The sequence below is a fragment of the Camellia sinensis genome, chromosome 14 (assembly GCF_055761805.1).
Source record: "Camellia sinensis isolate YWXY chromosome 14, ASM5576180v1, whole genome shotgun sequence".
Taxonomy (NCBI): Eukaryota; Viridiplantae; Streptophyta; class Magnoliopsida; order Ericales; family Theaceae; genus Camellia; species Camellia sinensis.
The window spans coordinates 81,879,384-81,894,109 of record NC_138974.1 but is presented as its reverse complement, the minus strand read 5'-3'; the positions used below and the strand labels follow the sequence as shown (position 1 = coordinate 81,894,109).

Genomic DNA, 14,726 nt, shown 5'->3' with positions numbered 1-14,726 from the left:
AAGTAGTGTCGTAGCTTCTTGGTATCCCATACCAAAGCTAAGCAAGCCTTCTCGAGCGGAGTGTAGCGGGTCTCGTAGTCCAACATCTTCTTGCTCAGATAGTAGATGGCCCTCTCCACCTTATCCTTTGATTCTTGTGCGAGCATGCAGCCCATCGTAGTCTCAATCACCGAAAGGTACAATATCAACGGTTTCCCCGGCTCTGGTGGCGACAACACGGGCGGGTTCTGTAAATATTTCTTGATCTGTTCAAAAGCAGCTTGGCATCGGCCGTCCCATTGGAACTTCTTGCCTTTCTTCAGGAGACCAAAAAGTGGTTCACAAGTCAAGGTTAATTTTGAGATAAACCGTCTTATGAATTGCACTTTACCCAGAAAGCCTCGCACCTCCTTTTTAGTCCTTGGTGGTGGCATTTCTAAGATGGCCTTGATTTTTGAAGGGTCGACCTCGATGCCCCTTTGTGTAATCAGAAATCCCAGCATTTTTCCCGCTGTAACGCCGAGCGTACATTTCTGAGGATTTAGCCGCAATCAGAATTCCCTGATCCTTTGAAAGAACTTTTGCAATGCGGTGTTGTGGCCCTCTCTTTCCTTGGACTTGACAATCATGTCGTCCACGTATACCTCAACCTCTTTGTGGATCATGTCGTGCAATATTGTGGTTGCGGCCCGTTGATAAGTAGCTTCGGCATTCTTCAACCCAAACGGCATTACTCTGTAGCAGTATGTTCCCCACGGGGTCGTAAATGCAGTCTTTTCTCTGTCTTCTGGTGCCATTACTATCTGATTGTACCCTGAGAAGCCATCCATGAATGAAAGCAAAGCATGCCCTGCTGTGAAGTCCACCAACTCATCAATATGCGGTAAGGGAAAGTCGTTCTTCGGACTATCTCTGTTCAAATCCCTGAAATCTACGCATACCCGGATCCTATCGTCCTTCTTCGGCACTGGAACGATGTTGGCCAACCAAGTCGGGTATTCGGATACCAGCAGGAAGCCTGCATCGATCTGCTTGGTGACCTCTTCCTTAATCTTGAGAGCCCAGTCCGGGCGGATCCTTCTGAGTTTCTGCTTGACAGGTCGAGCCTCGGGGTCAAGGAGGATCCGATGTTGTACAATCTCAAGATCGATCCCAGGCATGTCTCCGTAGGACCACGCGAAAACATCTTTGAAATCTTTTAGTAAAGCGACTAAACGCTCGCGTTCCTCCGAAGACAGCGTGGACCCGATCTGGACCAGCCGCGGGTCCTCCTCAGTACCAATATTCACGGTAATGATTTCATCCGTTAAGGGTTTGACAAATCTCTCCTGCCCCTGCTCAATTAAACGTTGTAAAACCGGAGGAATTTCGTCCTCGTCGTTTTCATCAAAATTTTGAAAGTCTGAGTTTATGCAATAAATTAAGGGCACAGAAAAGTACTCAGAAGCCACATTTACTTGATTCTCATTAAGCACATCCAAATCGTCCAAGTTCTCAGTTACAACAGACTCAAATGAGAAAGAAAAAGACGACCTGGACATAACTGTGGCATCCGGGTTATCATCCCCAGGATTACCAGACTCAGACTCAATCGAGCTGGAACCTGATTCCGACTCGCAGGACTCGGTGGAATCAGATTCCAGCTCAATACCTGACCTGGTGCTGCTGGACAAAAATCCCTCCTCGTACTGCCAAGTGAGAGAGGGTGCGATAGATGCATCCAAAATAGTCGCTGGAAGGCCCGCAGCCGTTTCATCCCCAATCATGGAAACCGAGGACTTATCCCCCAAGCACTTTTGACCGATCGAAGGATCTGAAAGTAGACATGCCAGTGCTACCCCCATCTCAAGTTCGGTGCTCTCGGAATCCACTGCCTTACACTGCCCAACCTCAGCTGATGGGTCTGTCTGCTCTTTGGCAACGTCATCCCCGGGTAGTTTCAAGTCGAAGAAGATCTCGAAACCAGGCATGCACTTCCTCTCCGCGTTCAGCCATGGTTCTGGGAAGCCGCAAAACGGAAAGTCCTCCCCCTCCCGGACGAAGTGTCCGTTTAGGGTACCCTGAATGGGCCGATGCATTAACTCAAAAGGCTTCCCAGTCTTCTTTGCTCTGGCTCTTCCGTCCATCTCTTTACCCTTTCTTACCCAGTCCTCTTTGGTGGGCAGATAACCCAAGCCAAAGGTGTAAGGGTTGTGTGGCACTTCGGCCAATGCTGCGACGCCTTTCCGGCTGCTTTTTTCCCAATCCCATTCCAGGGATGTGTTGTAACTTGTTCATGAGGTAGACGGATTGAGCACTGACGTACACCCCCTCATTTACAGCAATAACATTCTGTACCACTCCAGCCTTCGCCAAACTGAACCCTGATAAGAACACATCCTCAGTGCCATGCTCGATTTCCAAGACTGGCGTGGACACTTCCGGCGGCGGATGGATTGATGAATTCCCGAAGACAATAGCCACCCCCTTCCCGTGAGGGTACTTCAACATCTGATGTAAAATGGAAGAGACTGCCCTGACCTGGTGCAACCACGGTCGACCCAAAAGTAGGTTGAAGGTTGCGGGAACGTCCAAGACATGGAATTCAATGTTGTGTTCTCCGGGACCAACCTGGGTCTGAATTTTGACAGTCCTCATCACTTCCCTACTAGTATTATCGTATGCTCTGATCACTTGGGTAGTCGGCACGAAGTCCGCGAACTTCAACCCGATTCCATACGCTGTTCTGGTTGGGCAGACATTGATGGCGGACCCGGTATCAACAAGTACCACCTGTATCCACTTGTCTCTACACTCCACGGAAATGTAGAGGGGTTTGTTGTGATTTGTGCCCTCAGCCGGTAGTTCTTTGTCTGAAAAGGTTAATGCCGGGGAACCTCCTCCCGGAAAAACCAGCCCAACCAGCTGTTCTGGTGTAGTATCTATGGAGAGTTTGGACATGTCCATAGCAGATAAGACAGCTTGTCTATGTACTCGCGACGCCATAAGCAGTCCCCAGATGGAGATGTCTGTTTGTATCTTCTTTAGCTGTTTCAGCACAGCTTCCTCTTCGATCTGCTTCTCCTTCTGTTTCTCAGCTTCTTTATCCTTCCCGGATGCCTCGGGTTGGTCTAGGTGCGGGGGCTTAAAGTACCGCCCGCTTCTCGTCATGTGATCAACCTCATCGAGGTACCAAGTGTCATCCGGTTGATTGTTTCCCCAGTCTTCGTCTGTGTGGGCAAGACATAAGTCATCGTCTTCCCACCACATTCCGCTGGCATTCAAAAGGCACCTGTCTGGTTCGGGCATGTTTGTACTCACAGCACTTTCAGTCTGCATGCCCACAGCATCCTCTGTTCTTGTGCGCGCGGCACTTTCGATCCCCTCATGGATTTTGGCTTTCCCGGTTCTCTCAGAACCCTGTTGTTCTACCTGCGTCAATGCAGTTTGTTGTTTAACTTTCCCTGCATTCACAATGCTTCCGTCCCGAGCGAAATTCTTCGTACCGGCGCTCTCCGGCAATGTAACCTGACTTCCAGCCCTTCCAGCCACAGCTGATACTCTCGCCCCTGCCGAGCCCTGTTTTGGTTGGGATTCTCCCACCACATCTGGTTGATCATCGAGCCATCCAGTGGCCTCTGCAGATTCCTCATAGTCAAACCAGTTGACTGCCGCGTCTCCTGATTCTTGATCATCGAAAATTACAGGTTGGCAAAGTCCTCCTCTACAGCTGTCAGATCATCTGCCCTTTGCCCAAATCCATCCCCCCGGATCATATACAGTTCTTCCTTTCCTAGCAATTCTATACCTAGCCCAATCTGGCCTGTTGACAAGATGTACTCACTTGGATCGTAGGGTTCCCCAGCAAAACTCTGTTCAATCCCAGACTCAATAATCTCATTCTTTCCCGAAGTCTGCCCTGCCCCATCTTCGATGGTCACCACCATCGGTTCTGGTTGGGTTGTGGAGATGTCCAACATGCACAAGAAGTCAGTGCAGTCGGGAAGGAACACCTCCGGCTTAGGTAGATGGGTAGGAGTAATATAGATGCTAGGATCGTAAGACACGACCTCAGTCTGGATAAGATTGACTCTTTTGGGAGGTGGAGTTTGGTTGTGTGTAGGGAGGGGGTTGGTTGTGACGTTGGGTTTTTCTGGCAGCAAAATCACATTTTTGTCAACGAGGTCTTGAATCTCGTGACGCAGCCTGAAACATTGGTCAGTATCATGACCGTGCTGCTAGTGATATGCACAGTACTTGGCTGGGTTGTGAGAGAGAGGGAGTGGATTCGGCAATGTCCTCGGCTCTAGGGGTTTTAGATGCCCCTTTCTGATCAAGACCCCCAGAGCCTTAGACAAAGGCATGTATAGTGGGGTGAAGGTTCTTTGGCCTCTGGGCTGGTATTTAGAGGTTTGAGTATTGCTTCCGGATGCACCAGAGAAGGGTGTGGCTTCCATGGGCCTTGGAAGGAGAGGGGGAATGGTGGTGACCATGCTGACCTCCGAAGCTCTTGCGGTTGCAGCGCCACTCGGGCCTGCATTGTTATTACGGTTGAATGTTCTCCGGGGTTGCTCCATGTTCGGGTCAATCAGACCTTGCTTCATCGTGTCCTCAATTTGAACCCCTATCTCGTGTAAATCTGAGAAGGTGGGAAAGGGGAGTACAATCATCTTCTGCATCAGTTTCGGTTGGAGATTGCGCACAATCATCCTGATTTGGTCTTTATCAGTGGGCCTCAAAGTCATCATCGATGCCTTCGCCCTCCATCGAGTTACAAAATCTGAGAAAGCCTCTTTGGGCTCCTGCCTCGTCATTTCGAGATCACGAGTTGTAATCTCGATCTGGGTGTTGTACGAGTACTGTGCGACAAAGGCCTCGGCCATTTCATCCCAACTCCTCTTTACCTCGTCTTCTAACTTCGCGTACCAGATAGCGGCCACACCCGACAGGGTTCGGCCGAACAGCGAAAGCTTTTGTGGTCGGGTTAGGCCCATTGGCCGCAGGATGTCTGAGAATAGCCGAAGATGGACCATGGGGTCCCCGGACCCGTCGAAGCGGTCAATTTGCGGCATCTTGAACCTATCGGGCAATGTTACGGCCACATCGGTATATCCGTCCTCGATATCCGGAATAGCCTTTACTCTTTGTGATTTCTTGAAGAGCTTCTAAAGCTTGCTCAGTTTCAGAGCTGTATGGTCTATTTCGAACTCGAAAGGGGAGTCCGGGTGGTTGGGTGTGTGGGTCTTGGACAGTTGAGGCGGAAGCGGGGGCGGAGCTGGCCCCGTTGGAAGGTTCGTGTCCTCTTGTATGTTCTGGATATTTGGCACGGTGTTCTGGGTGTTTGGCAGAGCATTCTGGACAGTAGGTGCCTGCTCAGGTAATGGAGCCCCTAGCGGAGGAGGAACTTGATGTGAAGCAGATGCCGCATTCTGCTGTTGTAGTCTAGTGATTAGCTCGGCCTGTTGGGCCATGGTCGCGGCTTGCTGTTTGGAGAATTCCGCTTGACGGGCGACATCCTCCTCCATTTGTCTCATGCTCTCCTGCATTTGGCGCATCAGGGCTTCCATCCCTGATGTATTTTGCTGATCCATCCGACTAACTGGTATGTCTATTTCTATAGCAACAATCGAGAGCTCAGTCCTATTGTCCTCTGATGGAGTAACCCACTGTTCCGGCAACCTCTGTTCTGACACACTGCGCTTTCTTGGCTTTCTTCTGACAACGGGGGGTAGAGAATGAAACACCGGCTGTCCGTCAATTAGATCCTCGGATCGATTGAGTCGACGACCTCGTGTCCAAAGTGCTTGGGGAATATCTACTGGGTTGGAAGCAATTGTGCTAGAACTGCCCTAGAAAAAAGATAAATAAAGCAAATAAGGAATAAACAGATAAACGGACAGCATAACAGCTTAAAGTAAATGCATGACACACAGCCGGTCATAACAACACACGGTCGACAAGCTGAATACACACTGTCCTCCAACACTGATTATTATCCCTGAATCACTGTCCCCAAAAACTGAATCTCTGATACCCGCAGATAACTGATTCTCAAATACTGACTGATGCCCGCAGGCCTGATGCCCAAACTCGTACACTGATACATGCATTCCCTGTAGAGACGCACTCTAAAAGCACATAACCGATAAGTGAGAGCCAAAACACCCCTATGTTGGGGTAGGGTTTCCCTGTCCTATTTTGTCAGGAGCTAGGGTTTCACTACGCACACAGCGGTGTCAAACAACCTATAAACGGGTAAGCAACCTGTCCTAGTTTGGAATGGTCACTACGGATCCGAATATGCACTAGGTCGAATGGTCAAAAAGGGTGCCCCGGTAAAATCAGGGTTTGTGTTCCCATACTGGCAGAGCACACAACCGGTCAGCCTTATGGTCATGCCTTGACAAGACAAGCCTTCGGCAAACCGTTCAGGAATAGCAGATGGCAAACACGGTGTCCTAGGCGCACCAATACAAATGCAATGCAAAGAAACACACAAGTGTAGTCAAAAACAGATATCATGAGTTCGAGTCAAGTTCTCTAAATCCCTAGTAGAGTCGCCAGAAACTGTAGACGTCCCCGAACGCCCCGGGAGGATGAGTCCCGTTCTGTTCATTTGGGGTCACTACAGCTTAGGACTCTCAAATTGTCACGGTTCTAAGTCTGAACCAAAGAGTCCAAATCCGGCAAATCGTTTTGAGAAAATAGATTTTTGAAAGAAGTGCCAAACATGGACTGCTTTGCCAGATACAGAGTCGCCACCTAAATATTTTATTTTGGGGGAATTTAGGAAACCTTGACTCGTTTGCCTAAGGCCACGTGTCCGTCATCACCAAAGTTGCCTCGGCTCGGGAACTTGGGTACGATTGGGGAAGGTCACTTCGTGAGCACCCCTGCTCGCCCGATCAAAGATCGGCCTCTACTAACCATGATATCTAATTTTGAAAATCTTATGCGTTCTTATTCCGGTTGTTAGCCTAGATTTACTATGTGATGCGCACAGCATACAAATATAGACTGGATCGCCTGAATTGGAACAAAACATTTCATGTTTGTTTTTTGAAAGATGGTTTGCTACTCGCAAGTAGGCTTAAAGATGCAGATTTTGCCACCCTCAGGTGGGCTTAAGAAAAGATGGTTTTGCCACTATCTAGTAGGCTTAAAACTCACAGTTGATGATTCGTCCCAATCCAAATAACCCAACTTTCACCCACAGGCATTCAGGCAGTTATATCACATAAGCGAATAGCCTCATGGTAAGCATGCTATTCATGGCAGTCACTCACACGCATGTAAGGTTGCTAAAGCATAAAACTTACCGAGTACTCCAAGCCAAAACAGAAGCTCATTAGAAATCCATGCATGATCCTAATTATACAGAAATGCCTAATGCAACACATGCAAAAATGCAACTATAACAGGCTCGGCTATTCTAAACATGGCATATGAAATGCTACAGCTAACAAGTATTCAACTTTGAAATTGAAATACAAATGCAGTTAGTATGGTGCGCCGAGCCCGGTGCATGCAAAACAGATGAATGATGCAAACATGCTGTCATACTGTATGCTAATTGAAACATGCCCTAACCTAACCATCATAAGCGGATAAATAAAAGGGAGAAAGACGTGGCATTGGAAGACATACATCACACGCACGCACACTTATTACAGTTGTGCCCTCGCGCAGAGGGTCCAAATAAATAGTACAGTCCAAATAATACAGTCCAAATATATACAAATTCCTAATTAATTTACAAATTAACTAAGAAAAATAATAAACTGGCATGCAAGCCAGGGACTGCCTTGACTCTTCTTCGGATGATGGATGATGCATGTCTGGGCTGCCTTGTGCGGAAATCCACTGGGATGCCCCAATTAGCCTCTGTTTTACAATTATTCTTGGAAAGCGCGCCAAGCTTCGGAAGGTTACTAATTCTTGATTTGCTGCAACAGAGAGCAGGAAAGGGGCATAGCAATGTATTTTCACAAATGTATGCATGCCTCGATCCTCGTGCCACCAATCACTCATATCGATGCATGATGGCCGAGGAGTCAATTTACATGACTCAATATGGAATGAATGCACACATAAACACAACAGGGCCTAGACTCCATCATGGATAATCCGGAGTGTGGGCGACAGGGAATTGAGACACGTTCCGTCACTTGGAGTACGAAACGTACCTCGTTTCCCGTGCTCGGGCTAATTCCTATCCCAAGCACAATGCAATATGCATGATATGCATGAATGCAACTAATATACAACCTAGCATGCGCAATGCTATGAAATGGCATACACGATGCACGAGGTAACTTGGCATACACAATGCTCCAACATACAACCTAGCATACGCAATGCTATGAAATGAAATGGCATACACAATGCACAATGGACTTACACCAACATGAGTGGACCTCAGCCACACTCACATAGGAGGCCATTAGATGGAAATGAGACAACTCGAGATGCGTGCACACGTGCACGCAAACCGAGGACCGAACCTAAGGCACGAATGCCACTCTACCAAAGCATGGCAAGGCATGGAACATGGTATGCAAACATGCAAATTTCAGGGGCAATAAGTGATGCAAAACAGCCCCGAAAGATGGAAAGATGGCACCCGATGCATGACATGCGACCCGAAAGATGAAATTAGGCACGTGCATTGGCCTATCGCTATACAAAACATGCATTATTTGAACATGGAATGTAAAGGCAGAGTCAAGACAGCCCAAAAATAAGCACATTGACAGTTCTAAGCAAGGTCAAACAATAAACACAAATAGGGAAAAACTAGCATGCAAAAATGGCCCTAAATGTGAGATAAAGAAGCAAGTCACAGCTTCAGGCCTCAAACAAATGAGGGCCCTTCAACAATGTTGAAGAGGGGCCCAAAATATGATATTTTATAGTTGGTAGCCAGACCCAAAACAGTGTAAAAGAATGCTCAAAATGCTATGCAAAATAAGGCCAAAAATAGAGTTATAACACAAAGTATGAAAAGGACGCCTCAAACAATGAAAGACCCTTAATGAAACATGAAGAGGGGGTCAAAATAAGGTCATTTTTAGTTCGGACCAGAACCCAAAAATAGAAGCATAAGAGGATAACAAATCATGCAAAAATGGAGCCAAAAGAGAGATATAAAGGCAAGTGGTAAATAGAAGGTTCAAACAGTGATGAGCCCTTCAACAATGTTGAAGAAGTGCTCAAAATAAGCAATTTCAGTTCATGATAGAGCTCAAAACAGTTTATACATAGGCCAAAAATACTACACAAGAAGATGGCATACAAGGGAGATAATGAAGCAAGTGCAACAAGGAGACCTCAAACAGGTAAATACCCTTAAAAAACATGAAAAATAGCTCAAAATAAGCCTAGTTCTAGTTAGGGTCGGAGCCCAAAACAGCAAGCAAGTATGGCTAAGAAAGCATGCAAAATATGGACCAAAAAGGGGGAAATGGAGCTTACCCTTGTAGACCAATCTTTTGGCAACTCTTGGCTTGAGTTTGGTGGCTCTTTAGCTTTGGAGAACAACCTCAAGCTGCTGGAATGAAGGATGGAAGGGTGGGGCTATGGGTTGGTGAAGAGAGGGTGTAGGAACTTGAGAGGTTTAGTGCTTGGAAGTATATAGAGAGAGAGATACAACAAGGGAGCTTAAAGGGAAATTTTGAAACCCTAATAACAGAGCTGGAGCTTCTGTTATATAGACAAAAAAGGGGGGGAAAAGGGGGGGAAAATGGAGGGAAATGAATCAAGTTTTCCCCCAAAAATGCGCCCCCCCGGATACACAATCTGGGGAGAAATAGAATATACAGCTGTAAGGAACAGGGTGCAAGGATCACGACCGGCCAACTATTGAGGTTGCAGGTGGCCGGCCGGCTACCTCCCATGGCCGGCCGGCCAAGGGTCAAAAGGTTCAATGAGAATTAGTGGCCGGCAACCCCAAAGAGAGAGCCTCTGATGTGTTCACAACACAACCCTGTGGTTAAACACTGGAAATAGTGAACCAGGAGAGAGAACAACCCACTTTTCAAAGGGGTTCAAAAGGTTCAACAACAATTACTGGCCGGCCACCAAATATTCGTGGCCTCCCAGATGTGTACATCACAAATATGGGGTTTAGGGTGCAAGAAAATGGCCCAAGGATGGTCAACATTGGCTTTGAAATGAGGAAAATCGGGCGACGGAGGGCGATGAAGGGATAAAGTTGGCTGACAGAACAATTACTGGCCTCCCACCCTTCTACGGCCTTCTTACCAATGAAACAGAGGTCCCTGCCAAAAATAAACTCAAACCGATGCAGAATGAAGGTTCGGCGGCCAAAACACGCAGCCCGAGGCCCCGAAAACTGACTGTTAGGCACCGGGAGTGATGTTCGACCACGAAGTCGGTCTCTCGGACCACAGTGTCCCTCAAAAGGGAGCAAATAGGATGTATGCCAAAAACTGGAGCAAACGGAGATGGTTAAGCGGTCCCGAACCGAGGCACACGGCCAACGATTCCGAAAAACTGAGAACCGGACTCCAAATGGGCAAAAATGGCCTACGACCACGAAACGTAGCCTACGGCCACTGAGAGATGATCTGTGGGACCTCTCCCTCACTTCGGGAAGAGAAAATAGAAAACAGAGCCTGGTTCGCAAATCGAGGCAAAGCACAAAAGAGTCCGGAAGTCCGGAGGCACGGCTCGCAGCCGAGACTCTGAAACTTTTGAACGAGCACAATATGCAACATCACCAAGCGCTCAATCAGTGATGTCTGAGTCTTAAGGTCGGTCAAAAATGGGGTGTCTACAGTTGCCCCTCTTTGACAGAACTCGAAAGTCATAAGTGACGGGAGTGAATGTCAAAGCCCAGAGACGACCCATTTTTGACAAGGCCGAAGACTTAGACAAACAGGCGTGATAAACAGATATGTGCCCGCAGGCATGCCCGCAGTCAGGGGCAAAATGCAACTGACAATGCAAGAAGCCGAAGGTAATTCAATGATCGTGTAAATGCAGCAAGCTGTAATGAAGCAAGTATTCGCAAATAGATGCAACAGTTTTAAGCAAGAATGCAAAGTAACAACTACATTTCACGCAGTTAGGAATGCAGAGAATTAACCAATTCTCGTTGCGTCTCACCCGGAGAAGATACGATACCTGCGCGATTCGTCTGGTCGCACCAGCCTCAAATAAACCGTACATACAATATCGTGCCTGCAAAATAAAGAAACTCAACAAGCACAACATATCTAACAGCATACGTTCAATGTGATATCGAATGCAAACAATCACGGTGTTGATAGAAAAGTGCATCGCAATGCGGGAAGAAACGCGCGTTTCGGCGAGGGTGACTCGATCGCGGCCTCCGGTCCACCTACCAGAGAGGTTATAATATGTTCAGAAGGATATATCTCACTTTCGATGAGTAAACGATGAGACATGCATCGGAAGTTGAAGCTGAAGTTTCGGCAGAGCGATTTCGTGACAGAAAGTGCACTTCTCTTGTACTTTTTCAGGTCTCGGGGACTCCAATCCTCCTCAAAATTTGCAGGGACCTTGGGGGGCATGTGGGGAACACCACCGGCCAGTTTTATTGGGAGAGGGAGGCCAACGACCATTTCTTGAAAAGTGAATGGCCGGCCTGCCAGAAAAAGTGGCCGGCTGGCCACTTTGCCAAATCCAGGGGCAATTTTGTCCTTTTAGCCTCTTTTCTATAAATACACTTATCCAAACACTTTGAGCTCATAAGTGCAGCTCCGAAATCCTTCTCTCTAGCTTCCCAAACCATTTTCTCCCTCAGATCTGGGCTCTATACGCGTTTTCCAACTTCCCACGCAAGTTGTTTTCGCGAAATCTTTTAGTTTCAAGCACTTTGAACCGATTAAATTTTGGTTTCGGGGCTTCTTTTCTCATTTTCGCCACTTGAGGTGAGTTTGTTTCAATATTTTGAAGATTTTCTCGGGAGTTGACTTTTGTTGACTTTTTCATTTCCCGGGGGTTGACTTTTGTTGACTTTTTCCAATTTTGGCTCATTTTTGCTTATTTTTGCCCCTTTTTGCAGATTTCTTGAAATGGCGGGTCAATTTCCCCACGGCGGAGGTTCTCCAGGTGCCGGAGGCGAGCCTGACATCATGTCTCTGTCTCCGAGGGTTCTCCCCTTTATACCCGAGAGGTATGACCCACCAGTACACGTTCTTCCTCGGGCTGTTTTTCATCATTTCACCAAGTTCGACGAGCGAGCACCCGGGGATCTCCTCCTGCGGGAGCCAGAGTATCATCTCTCCCATGAGGCACGAGAGGTATTTACTTCATTCCTACTTTTTCTGTAACGTATTACGAATTTTTCTTGCATTCTGTTTGCGCTCTGAACACACGGTCCAATCACTTGAATTCCTGAACACTCCGCCCATAAATTGATTATGAACACACGGCACACATCGGTTGAGGGTTGAACACGCAGCCCAAATTGATGGTGAACACGCAGCACACACTGATTGAGATTTGAACACGCAGCCCAAATTGATGGTGAACACGCAGCACACACTGATTGAGATTTGAACACACAGCCCAAAACATTGATTTTCTGAACACACAGTCCAAAACACTGATTTTCTGAACACGCGGCCCAAATTGATGGTGAACACGCAGCACACACTGATTGAGAGTTGAACACGCAGCCCAAACACTAGTTTTCTGAACACACAGCCCAAATTGATTTTCTGAACACACAGCCCAAACTGATTGAGAGTTGAACACGCAGCCCAAACACTAGTTTTCTGAACACACAGCCCAAATTGATTTTCTGAACACATAGCCCAGACTGATTGAGTGTTGAACACGCAGCCCAAACACTAATTTTCTGAACACACAGCCCAAATTGATTTTCTGAACAAACAACCCAGACTGATGGTGAACACGCAGCACACACTGATTGAGAGTTGAACACGCAGTCCAAACACTAGTTTTCTGAACACACAGCCCAAATTGATTTTCTGAACACACAGCCCAGACTGATTGAGAGTTGAACACGCAGCCCAAACACTAGTTTTCTTAACACACAGCCCAAATTGATTTTCTGAACACACAGCCCAGACTGAAGGTGAACACACGGCACACACTTACTTTACTTTGCACGCAGCCTATTCATTTTATTCGCACGCAGCTTTATTCATTTAATGCTGAAACATGTGTTCCTTCTGAATGCAGGTGACTTCTCGCACCGCGCGGGGGTATGGCTCTACCGTAGCAAGAGATTGGTATGCTGAACTCCCGGAGGCCGCTCGGGATTTGGTTGACTTAGCGGGGTTCGGGCCCTTCTGCACTGGGCTATCTCGTTGTCCTGCCTGGAGGACACTGATGGCCGCCCTGGTGGAGAGATGGTGGGACACCACCAACTTTTTCCATTTCTCTGCCACTGGGGACATGACTATGACCCCTTTTGACTTCGCTGTATTGACCAGCCTTGATGTGAGAGGCTGGGCGATCCCATATGATGAGGACATAGGCGAGTAGGAGGCCGCTTGGATATATCTGCTGGGGGCTCGCCCGCCTGTTGACAGAGCTTCGGGGAGAGTCCGATATACCTGGTTCTCTTCCTATTTCCGGCCGGTGGAGATGGAGCCCGGGACCCCTAAGGAGGTAGCACAGTATGCCCGCGGCTTTTTGATGTTCCTTTTCGGGACCACTCTGTTTGCTGATAGAGGGAACACTGTTGGGCTTTATCTGCTGAGTGCCTTGGTGGACCTGTCACAGGTCAGGCGGTATGACTGGGGTGGTGCCGGCTTGGCCACCCTTTATTGCTACATGAGCGCAACCTCACGCGGACGGGGGGACTTACTTGGCGGCTATTGGAGAGCCTGGGAGGTACTTTCTGCCCTTTTGATTTACATTTCTGCTCCTCATTACCTGCACATCGCACACACGGCGCACTTTATACTCTGTGTCGTGCATTTTGCCCTCAGCATTTCATATTCTGCTTTGTTTTCTACAGTTGTGGGTCTATGTATATTTCCCGACATTGGCTCCGGAGTTGATGGTAGCGGGACCTCTCATGACCCCGTACTCACTTGTGTTTGAGGGCCAGCACCGGCCAAGACCTCGGGAGTCTCTCCTTTACCTGCGACAGTATTTCGACACGGTGCGCTCATCGGAGGTACTTCTGAACTCTCAATTCTTTCTGTTTTTTATTTGTCCTGTACATCTTCAATTTCTGCTTGGTTTATGCACCTATTATCTGCAGATTACATGGCAGCCCTGGGCGCCCTTAGGTGAGGGTCTCCGATTCCAGTTTGCCGGAGGGTGGGGTGCCTCCCGGTACAGGCTCCTGTTCGAAGGGCCGGTTGGTAGGGCCTTCTTTTTTGGGGAGCGTTTCTTGCGTCAAGTCTGGGGGTACACTTCTCAAGACCCTCCCTCAGCACCCCCAGTCGATATGCGGATTGCTGATGTGCTCATTTCCCGGGATGTTGTTAATGCTATGCTGGGTACTGATGCTTTGCTATATCTTGAGGAGGGGGATTACGCCACTTACCGTCACACATACCTAATGCCTCCATTGACGGGAGTTCGCACTCCAACGATGAGGCCTGCGGGTGTGCCATCTCCGAGCCAGGCCCGAGCTCGGGCTGCAGACGCCCCTTCCACCAGTAGGGCTGGTACATCTAGAGGTGGGGGTGGATCGGTTCCCCTGATTCCTCCGACTTTTCCTCATCCTGGGTGGCCGGACATGCCGACTGAGCTGATGGGGTGGCAGTGTGGGACTACCTCTCTGATTCCGATCC

At 48.1% G+C, this 14,726-nt stretch overlaps 1 long non-coding RNA gene across 1 annotated transcript; it reads left to right on the top strand.

The window, feature by feature from the left end:
* Nucleotides 1-13,494: 13,494 nt before the first annotated feature.
* On the top strand, nt 13,495-14,523 carry LOC145807832 (uncharacterized). Its single transcript, XR_014351254.1, has 3 exons — nt 13,495-13,812; nt 13,940-14,101; nt 14,189-14,523. It is a non-coding gene; the product is annotated as an uncharacterized LOC145807832 (long non-coding RNA).
* Nucleotides 14,524-14,726: the final 203 nt, after the last annotated feature.